Source organism: Triticum urartu, chromosome 7 (assembly GCF_003073215.2).
Source record: "Triticum urartu cultivar G1812 chromosome 7, Tu2.1, whole genome shotgun sequence".
In the NCBI taxonomy this organism is placed as follows: domain Eukaryota; kingdom Viridiplantae; phylum Streptophyta; class Magnoliopsida; order Poales; family Poaceae; genus Triticum; species Triticum urartu.
In genome coordinates, this window is record NC_053028.1 from 433,666,449 (window position 1) to 433,677,700 (window position 11,252).

Consider the following 11,252-nt stretch of genomic DNA (forward strand, 5'->3'; position numbering starts at 1 on the left):
AGCTGGAGCTGCATCGTGCCGGCCTCCAACGCAACAACTCTTGCTTTGTTACTGACCCTGATGTCAATCTCCCCTTGTGCCACACGCCTAGTTCTTACTAGCCCCTGCATCGAGTTGCAAATATGAACAACCGATCCGGTATCAAATACCCAAGAGCTATTAGGTATGTCAGCAAGGCAAACGTCTATAACATATGTAACAAGTGAACCTTTGCCTGAAGCAGCATTCCCGGCCTTCTAGCCATGCTCTGCAAGCCACTTGCTACCGTTCCTCTTCCAGTGACCAGTTTCTTTGCAATGATAGCAAATGGTCTTTGAGTCCGGTCCAGACTTCGGTGCAGCGGAGGGGGTTACCATCTCCGTGCCCTTTGCCTTAGCCTTCTTCTCAGACCAACTCTTCTTGAACTTAGCTGATTTCTGCACCATCAACACTTGATGAGTGCCTTTCTTTATATCCTGCTCTGCCACTTTGAGCATCCCATGCAATTCAGTGAGCTTCTTATCCATGCCATGCATATGATAGTTCGAGATGAACGTGCCATAGCTGGGCAGAAGAGAACCCAGAACTGCATCAGTTGCCAGCTCATCCAAGAGCGGGAAGCCCAACCGATCCAAAGCTTGCACATATCCGATCATCTTGATCACATGCGGGCTCAATGGATCACCTTCCTTCAGCATACAATCCATCAAGGATCGCCTGACGTTGAACCTTTTGGTCCTAGCCTGCACCTGAAACATGCTCTTGAGACTCTCGATCATATCAAAAGCCCCAACGTCTTTGAAATGCTGCTGCAAATCGGGCTCCATACAAGCCAGCATGAGGCAGCTGTTCTCGTTTGATTCATCAATGTGTTTCTGGTAGGCATTCTTGGTTGTGGTAGCATTATCGGCTGGTTCCTCTGGAAGCGGATCCTCTAGAACATGTTCATTTTTATCATGCTTGAGAACAATTCTCAAATTTCTATACTAGGTAGTAAAGTTTGTTCCATTCAGTTTATCCTTTTCCAGAATTGATTTTAATGCAAAGTTGGGTTGAGCAGGTGGTGCCATTGATCTACAATAGAAAATATGCAATCACTCAGAAATGTGTTTATGTAGAGTAATTCTAGGCTTAAAGAGAAATACTCCCACTGAAATCAGCATCCCTCTGCAAACTCTCAGTGATTCAGAATCCGACTAGCACATGCGACTAGTGAGCTTTAGCATCACCGCTAGACAACATGCCTATCCGGTAAGCAACTCCTTGCTAATCGTATCTCTATACGACTCTTGTCGGTCGGGTAGGTATCTCATACCCCGGCTCCCGACCTCTTTTGCCACAAGGCCCAAAACCGTTTTGATAGCCTTGTCTAGTCAACCTAATGAAGTGCATGTCCGTGTCTGACACGAACCCTTCAGTTCAAGGATACCTAGCAGCACCCCAATTTTATGAGCCCACTACTAGACGTACTTGACATGCGAAGGTGCAACATCGGGGATGGCAATTCGCTTGATATTCATGAGGGATCTTTCTACCATTCTAACATGCATAGAAAACAAGGAAGCATAACAATCACAAATAAACACATATTGTGAAATAGTATGGCTCCTTCATGGATGTTCTTCCAGGTCGGCTCCAACTCCGATGACCATCTAGAAACTCCATCTTGTTTGTCACACCGGGACGACAAGCCACCAACCTGGTCTCTATTATCCAACTACTACAACTAGTAATGAATTTTACATAGAGTCACAAGTCGACAGGCAGGTCGTTATACAATATAATGACAACACTTTGGCTCCTGCCGGCTGCCAAACATGACACGCAGGCCATGTATGATTTACACACATGCATCACATACACATGAGCCATACTATTCACATCAAACCCTGCAAAATAAAGTTATGCATAGAATCGCATTCTACCGGTTTGAGTGATTGTGTACGAAATACAAGGCACTACGCACACGACGGTCCGATCACGCCAAATTCTCTGATCTGACCGATCTCATCGATCATCGCGAATCCGATTCGGATTTACGTTTCACTGTTAACCCCGATGGAGGATAACCGACCGGTAGGGGTAGATCGTGTCACGACCTCATCGACCCCAATCAACAGAAAACATAGCCACATCGATCCCCATGTGCAGTTGATCTCATCAACCGTGCACACAGCCAATCTTATCAATGACAACGGATCTCATCTATTGCCTCCACATATCTAATATGCATACGATCTGAATCCAAATCCTATAGCAGAGGCTCTGATACCACTGTTGGGATCTACGGTAGGGTGCGTTGACTGCAAATTAAAATTTCCTACGCGCAGAACAACCAAGAACATGCTACGGGAGATGGATCACAGTTCGTTACCACTAGACGCGTAGTGCCGTGCAGCGGAAGAAGAGTTGGGGCAGCGCGTCCGCATGGATCGTCTTCTCCTCGTCCAATCTCTCTCATACAACAGTAGTCGGTTCCCATGTACAGGTTCACCTGAGCGGCGCAAGTGCACCGCCTCTAACGGTATCCGCACGTGCAGGAGGAACGTCGTGCAGCGGACTACTAGGTCCGATCACACAACCGGCGGCGAGTGGAGGTGTCAAACCCTAGTGACAGCGCCGAAGTGATCAACCGCGTGAATGTGCGGCACCTCCACTATATATATAGGCGTCCGTCACGGGCTCAACACTTGGGCCTCGCACGGACCCTAAACCCCATAAGTCTACTCGGCCACAATCCGAATACAGTTCGGATCACATCCGACCAGTGTCCTCGGATCCGACCTCGTAGGTTCATTCCCTTAAGCGCGCAACCCCTTAGGTTCAAGTCGGCTTGGTCGCAGTTCGGATCACCTCCGAACTGCCCGGTTGGTAGCGGCCTCTAGCAAGGCATGCCGAACACCAAGCAGACTATGAAGCTAGTTAGCGAACCTGTACATCACACTTCCATTCCTTTTACCACACGATATATGTTGTCGAGCTCAAGGCGAGTCTGTCGTCCTTGCGCTAGCCCGACTGGATTATCTCATAATCCTTGTCGCATGGCCATGCTTATCCTGGTCGGATCACATGAGGGGCCCAGAGTATATCTCTCCTGGTCGGAGGGGCAAATCCCATCTTGCTCGACCATGTCTCGCAGCATGGTTCTGGACAAACCCGAAACCTACCTTTACTAGAAGAACGCCCGTGCGTTGCAATAGGTAACATTTCTGTAACTTTAAGAGTTTAATATTAATCATGTTAATATTACATTTAATATTCTCATACATATCAAGTGACATTGGCGACCTTTTTTACCATCAAATCCTCACACACACACTCTTTCTGTCCCTCTTCTTCACTGTCTCTCCCCCTCTCCCCCCTCTCTCTGTAACACACGCACATATCCATCTTATTGGGTATGAGACCATAATCCATCTATCTCACACACACACGCTAGTGCATAACAATATGGATTAGGTGTATTATATTTTCCACCACAACTAAGGGAATTAATTTCATGTAAATTGGCAGTCACAGCTTCGTGACAAACAATGCATCTAAATTCTCAGCGTTATTTTTATGTAATATGCTCTCTCTCTCTCTCTGATATTATAGGACCAAAAGTTTTTACCAATTACCATACTGTAGAACACCACACTCCTCACTGCATCGATGGGTGGTGGGTGGTGTCTCTCCTCTACCACCGTGGACCTGTGCTGGCTTGAGTCCATGTCCGCCGTTGGCCGCTGCTCGCATTCGTCCCACCCATTGCCCAAGCCGGCGTTAGGAGCAAACTCAATAGCCTTGCCTACCGTCATGGCTCCATTCCACGAGATCGAATCAAGCATCATAGAGTTCGGGGAGGAGTAGCATTTCCATCGTCAGCTCCTCGCTGATGTATCAGCGTAGAGTGTGGGGAGGACACGGAACGTAAATACCTGGGGTTTAACGCTGGTGGCGGGAACGACCGACACGGCCTCCTTGCACCACTCCTGGCTGCCTGCCCTGCTTTGGGGATCCTAGCGCCCTGCCCTAGGGTTTCGCGGTGGCGGCGGCGGTGGCGGCGTTTCCCTCAAGAAAAAAAAGCACGTCTCATGTCCGGCTTGTGCAGGAATCCATCACCAAGTAGGATCAGTAGTTCCGTCCCGAATCGGTTATGTTGCAAGTCCTAGCTATAGCTATATATATGTATTACCCTGCACCCCTATAAACAGTACACCCAGAGACCAATAGAAAGATCAGCGGGCACGAGGCATGCCCGTGTGTATCAATTGCTTCCGCGTATCCGTGTTGCTTCTAGTAGATCGATACTACATCAACCGTGGTTAGCCAGCTACGTCCAATCAATTCGAGTGTTTTCATCTGCGTACGTGTTTTTCTGGTATATACTTCAGAATTCAGTTAGTCGGGGGCGGGATGTCTAAGCAAAGAAGGAAGGGCGAGGAGGATGAGCCCAACTACTACCACAACCGCAGTGGCAACAAGGATAAGAGCCTCTATCTGGTTCTAGACGACTGGCACAAGGGCTTCACCATCCGCTAGATCGATGCCGACAGTCCCGACCTCAGCGCCCCCCTGTCCTCCGGCTAGTGTCACCTGAGCGTGGCCGTGCCATGTAGTTCGCAGCCCTGGGCAGCAACATCATCGCCACGAGCAACATACACGCCGGAACCCTCTTCTACGACACTGACACCGCCGGACTGCCCGTCGGCCCTCCCGTTCGAGATGCACTGCTTTGTGGCTCCAACACCTTCCTGACCTCCAGCGCCGGCGACGCGCTGTACGCGTTCGCCTTCCACTTCATGGAGCGGCCTGTGTCCTTTGAGGCGATGGCGAAGCCACCGACGACGGAAGACGACGACCTGCTGCCCACCTACTGGTCCTGGAAAAGCATGCCAAGGCCCTTCACCAAGGACGAGATGATCTTCTCCTACGTGCTGCACCCGAACGGGCGCACCATATTCGTGTCCTCGTGGAGCAGGGCGGTCTGCGGCACGTACTCCGTCGACACCAGGAGCTGCAAGTGGAGGCGCCATGGGGAGTGGATGCTGCCTTTCAGAGGCCGAGGCTACTTCACCGCCGAGCTAGACGCATGGATCGGGCTGCACGAGGACGGCTACGTCTGCCCCTGCCAGGTTGCCTCCCGCAGCGGAGGCACCACGCAGCAGCCGGAGTGGAAGATGGCCGACGAGCGTAGGATGTGGATCCCGTGGCATCAGCTGGAGTTTCGCCTGCGTTGGATGTGATGGCGCGGGTGGAGTACCGAGGAGTCGCCAACGTCGGCCAGGGCCTGGGGCACAGAGGAGTCCTCCTAGTCAAGGAGATCGAAGAGAAGAAGATGATGGCGGCGCGAGGACACATGAGGGTAGACGTCGAGAGGATCGGCCGTCCAGGCTCGTGAGGAGGGCAGCGGTGGGAGGATCGAGTTAATGGTACCGTGTTCAAAAATCCCATCAAAACAAGTAAAATATACCAGCAATGCTTGATTGATTCTGATTTAATTTTTGTAGGCATTTTCGGATTTGTAGGGCATGTGCCCACGATACTCGCACGTTTTACCTTTTTTGACGTGTATGATTCATGATAAGAAATGAAAATCACATCAATGTAAGGAAATATCCCATCAATGCTTGATTGATTGTGATTAATTCTTTTATATGGTAACTAATCCGATGGGTTTATGTGGGCGGTGAAGCGAAAAGGTATGTGGGAGGGGAGACGAAAAATAATCGGTCAAAAAAATGAATTAATTGTTGCCTTGTATGTTTGGTTTTGATATTTGAAGATTGATTACCATCCGTTAGTTGGGTTACCAAAGAAGAAATCAATCACCATATGTGAATTCATTGTGTTACCAAATAAACATTGGGTTTATCCAGCCAGTGGGAGGGGGCGAATAAAAAACCGACGAAAAAAACCGACAAAATTGGGAGGTGGGAGCAGGTACCAAATAAAACCATGGTAGGTGGGACGAAAATAAACCGTACGAGGCTACCAACTGCTTCATTAGGAGTAGAGATCGGTTGGTTCGATTTTTTTTGCATGGAGGGAACTACCTGGAAGGTGGGAGGGACTACGAAAATAACCGTCTCGGCTGAGCGGGAGGTGGGAGCAAGTACCAAAGAAGTACCAAAAAAGACCGGGTGAGGTGGGACGAAAATAAAACCCGGAACGCGAGCTACCAACTGAGACATTATGAGTAGAGATAACTACCCAGTTAAGGAGTAGCGTTTGGTCGGCCCAAAGCAAGTATATCACCATCCTGAGTACATGCATGATCTCAGGTCTTAGGACATAGAACATACGTTGTCACTACAAAAAAAAGATACATCCGTGACATTTTGGGTCGAACGAAATTTTTTCTGTCATACATATGACACTTCTATGACAATAATTGTGACAAAACCTGGTATCATCATAGATGTGGTGGGCTCCTACTTCTATGACAAAAAATCATGACAGAAAATGGGATTTTCGTCCTGGGCGGGCCGGAGACGCAGCTACATGACATTCTTTGGGCCGTCCATGACGAAAAAAACCGTGGTAGAAGTGAGGGCGAGGAAAATTTCGGGGAGTTCCCGGTTATGGTGGGAGGTCGGGGGCCGAGCGATGCGCGTTTCTCTCGTACATGTACGCGCGTGTGTGCGAGGCGTTGGCTCTAACTGAACCCGAGCGAGGCGTTGGGCTCTAACTGAACCCGAGCGATTGCACTGCAGGCTACGCGTTACTGAACCCGAGCGATCAATCGATGGCTGTTAACTGAACCCGATCGAGTGATTCCTTCGCTACTCCTGCTAACTGAAGCCGATTGATGGGATGAACAGTGAGTGTTGCGGGGGGGGGTTTGGATGAATAGTGAGCGGTGGCTTTGCCTCTGGATTAACAGGACCCCATGGTGTGGTGGAGGGTTGGATAAACAGTAGATGGTGGAGGGATGCTCGTGGAGGGGTGGATGAACAGGACCCCGTGGTGTGGAGGGCTGGATGAACAGTAGACGGTGGAGGGGTGGTTGAACATCACCCCGTGGTGTGGAGGGCTGGATGAATAGTAGACGGTGGAGGGGTGCCCGTGGAGGGGTGGTTGAACAGGACCCCGTGGTGTGGAGGGCTGGATGAACAGTAGACGGTGGAGGGGTTGTTGAACAGTAGCTAGTGGAGTAGCGCGCGGTGGAGGTTGGTTGAACACGAGCCCGTGGAGGCTGGATTAACAGGAGCCCATGGAGGCTGGAGGAGGTCGACGGTGGAGATGAACAATATCCCATGGCGGTATGCCACACCCCTCCCGATGAACAGGACCCCCGTTTCGACCGTAGTGCTCCAACACAAGTCCGTTTCCTCTGTTTTGCGGTACGCCACACCCCTCCCGATCAATAGGACCCCCGTTTCGACCGTAGGAGGTCCGTTTCCTCCGTTTTGCAGCACGCCAGACCCCTCCCGATGAACAGGATCCCGTTTCGAACGTGGCCGGTCGAACACAAGCTTGTTTCCTCCGTTTTGCGGTACGCCAGGCCTCGTTTCCATCGCCTGTTCCGTCCAAGCCCTCCTGATGAACACGACCACGCATTCTGTTCCGACCCAGCCGGTTGGCTCCCATGCGTTCCATTGCCTCCCCATGAACACGACGCATTCTGTTGCCTCCCCATGAACACGACGCATTCCGTTGCCTCCCCATGAACACGACGCATTCCGTTGCCTCCCCATGAACACGATGACGACGCTGTTTCTCCGTTCTGAACCAGCCATGTACACGAGCCCTGGCCATACGTATGCGCGAGTAGGCATTCGAGACCCCGCCCGTATGTACACATACGTGGCCGTATTTTCTTTCTTGCACCTTGGCCGCTGTATGTACGTGTACATGCTACGTGCACGCCTCTACTACGACACGTGCGCGCCTCTACATCGACCAGTATGTACGTACACGTTCGCGACCAGAATAACAATGCTACATACGCTTCGACCAGGTGGGTCCCGACTATCAGGCACTTCTTTGCCTGCGAAGATGTAGCTGGTGGGCCCCAACAGTCAGGGGGTGAATCATTTTTTTGCCTGGACGCACTTCCTTGCATGTGAAGATGTAGCTGGTGGGTCCCAGTAGTCAGGGGGAAACGTTTTTTTTTGCGAAATACAGTGGCCCGTCCGGTGGGTCCCAGCTGTCAGGTGAAGGAATCATTATTTTCCGCGTAATAAGGAGGCACTTCCTTGCTGCGGCCGTGGACCCAGCTATCAGCCTCTCCACGTACAGTCCACGTCCTATGGAAGTCGTTCCTTGACCACGTTGACCATGCCGCGCCAAGAGCACCAGGGCGGTGGACGATGGCGAGGCCTAGGAAGGGGACGACACGGAGGCAGGGAAGACTTGACAGTTGTTTCCCATGTGGAGGGGAGTACGAATGTACGAGGGTTTACTGGTCCGTCTGCCGTCGCCGGAGAATAACAACAGGTGTGGGTGAGTAGAGGGATGGCTAGGCCAGTGATGGGAGTACGGTCGGGCGGTGAGGCCTGCGCGGCAGCACAGCCGGCCGCGAGGAGGAGGGAGCAGGCACTCCCGCCGGCGCTTGTTTGAGCGGCTAGAGCAGCAAGAGCAGAGATTGAAGAAGCACGACGGCTGTTGGATGGACATCCAACAGTCAGTGCTTGTGCATCAACCTTTCTTTTTATGAAAGCCTCAAATCTGTGGAAAACAGCATACAACCCATCTGCCATTATTTCTAATAATTTACAGCCCATTTGCTAATTCTTAAGGTTTTTTTTGGAGCCCATATTCTTTTTGTTAGCATTACAGCCCATATTGTGGCAACGGTTAAAAAATTATACGAAATTTTGCATATTTCAGTGTGGTCCGAACTGTTTTTAATCCCGAAATTTCGGCTCACGTTCAAACTGATTTTAAAAATAAACGTATATCAATATAAAATCCAACAAATTCTCCACGCATAAAAATTAATGTAATTTAAAATCTTGAAATGAAAAAAAGATATTTGAAACTAATTGCTGGTTTGATGTGTTTTAAAAATGTACAACCCATTTCTCATTACTGATGGGCCATTTTCTCGGCCAGCCGAATGAAAGCTCTCCTCGTCTTGAAAGATTTGCAGCCCAACAGGCCTGACAAAGCGACTTACTTGGCAAACCACAAAAAACTAGGCTGTGGCCGTGGACCCAGCTGTCAGCCTCTCCATGTACAGTACTCTTCCGATGGAAGTCGTTCCCTGACCACGTTGACCACGCCGCGCGGAGAGCACCACGGCGGTGGACGACGGCGAGGCCTAGGAAGGGGACGATGCGGCAATGGAAGCCCACGCGGAGAGGACTATGAGGGTTCACTGCTTCGGCTGCGGTGTGAGGCTGCCATCGCCGCAGGGCCTGGCCAGCGGTGGGAATAGTAGGGGGCGGTGAGGCCTCTGAGGCAGCACAGCCGGCCATGGGAGGCAGGAGCTTGTGGCACGACCGGCGCTGCTTTGGGCGGCTGGAGCAAGAAGACCAGAGGTTGAAGAAGCACTACGGCTGTTGTATGGACATCGTACGGTCACTGGAGCTAGAACCATTCATATTGACTAAGTTGACAAAGCCCTTCGTCCCCGTCAACTTAGTAGGCCCACAAGTCAGCCTCCCAGCAAGGTGGGTCCCAGCTAGCCAGGGGAGTATTCATTTTTTATGCGTAATAAGGAGGCACTTCCGGTTGGTCCGAGCTGACAGCGGGGGGAACGTTTTTTTCGCAAAATACGGTGGCCCGTCCGGTGGGTCCCAGCAGTCAGGGGGAAACAATTTTTTTGCAAAATACTGGTGGCCCGTCCGGTGGGTCCCTACTATCAGGTGGAGGAATCATTATTTTCCGTGTAATAAGGAGGCACTTCCTTGCTGCCGCCATGGACCCAGCTGTCAGCCTCTCCACGTACAGTCCACGTCCGATGGAAGTAGTTCCTTGACCACGTTGACCACACCGCGCCGAGAGCACCAGGGCGGTGGACGACGGCGAGGCCTAGGAAGGGGACGACGCGGAGCCGGTGAAGACGCGGCAGTGGATGCCCACGCAGAGAGGAGTATGAGGGTTCACTCATTTGGCTGCGGTGTGAGGCTGCTGTCGCCGCAGGGCCTGGCCAGCGGTGGGAATAGTAGGGGGCGGTGAGGCCTCCGTGGCAGCACAGCCGGCCACGAGAGGCAGGAGCAGGCAGCATGACCGGCGCTACTTTGGGCGGCTGGAGCAAGAAGACCAGAGGTTGAAGAAGCACTACGGCCGTTGGATGGACATCGTACGATCACTGTAGCTAGAATCGTTTATATTGACTAAGTTGACAAAGCCCTTGGTACGTCAACTTAGTAGGCCCACAGGTCAGCTTCCGAAACGGTGCGGCCCAGATGTCAGGGGGGGATCATTTTTTGGGCGGGTGAAGCTAGAATATCTGAGGTTGAAGAAGAAGCACGGCATCCGTTGGATGGACATCCAACGGCCACTCCTGCTAGAACCGTGTGTTGACTATAAGTTGACAAAGCCTTGCATACGCGTCAACTCTGTTTTTTAGGGGACGCGTCAAGTTAGTAAGGCCAGAAGTGTGTGGCAGAGAACTTATAGCCCATTTGAGATTTGTAAGAATGTGTAGCCCATTTTTGAATTCTAATGGAATTTACTACATCCCATTTACAGTTTGTTAAAATTACATCCCATTTCAACCAACCATTCAAAACAGAATTCAATAAAATTTCCCACATTTTGATGGGATCCGGAATATTTTTATCCCAAAATTTCTAGTCAGATTAAACACAATTTCAATATAAATTTATATTACGTAAAAATCCAACGAAACATTGCGCTCGCAACAATTAATGAAATTAAAAATTTCGATATCCAAAAATAATATTTTATAAAGTAATCACGTGTTTGGTGCATTTTTTATAGTTACTGCCCAGTTTTTATAATTACATCCCATTTATTATTTCTTAAAGCCCATTTTCTTGTTAAGCCTAATGCATCCCTCCTAGGAAAGATTTGCAGCCCAGCGGGGCAGAGAATAACAACTTGACCTTGCCTGGGTATTCCTAAAAAAAGTATAGCTGGGCTAGCCATTTTCAGCTTGAAAAAAATTAATATCTGGGATGGATATCTGGCTTGGGCTAGACGGGCCACAACCCGCCCAGTTAATACCTGCAGCGATGTTTTCGTTGTTGTTCGGAGGAGAAAAATTAATATCTGGGCTAAACATCGAAAAACTCTGCAGTGCTCACACCTTAAAAACACAAATACTGCTCGAGCTGCTTGGTCCCAGCTATCGGCCGCTTCTTGTGAAATTCTCT

At 50.3% G+C, this 11,252-nt stretch overlaps 1 pseudogene; it reads left to right on the forward strand.

Moving 5' to 3' along the window:
- The first annotated feature begins 4,377 nt into the window (after positions 1–4,377).
- Positions 4,378–5,396, forward strand: LOC125524835 (annotated as a pseudogene).
- The last annotated feature ends 5,856 nt before the right edge of the window (positions 5,397–11,252 follow it).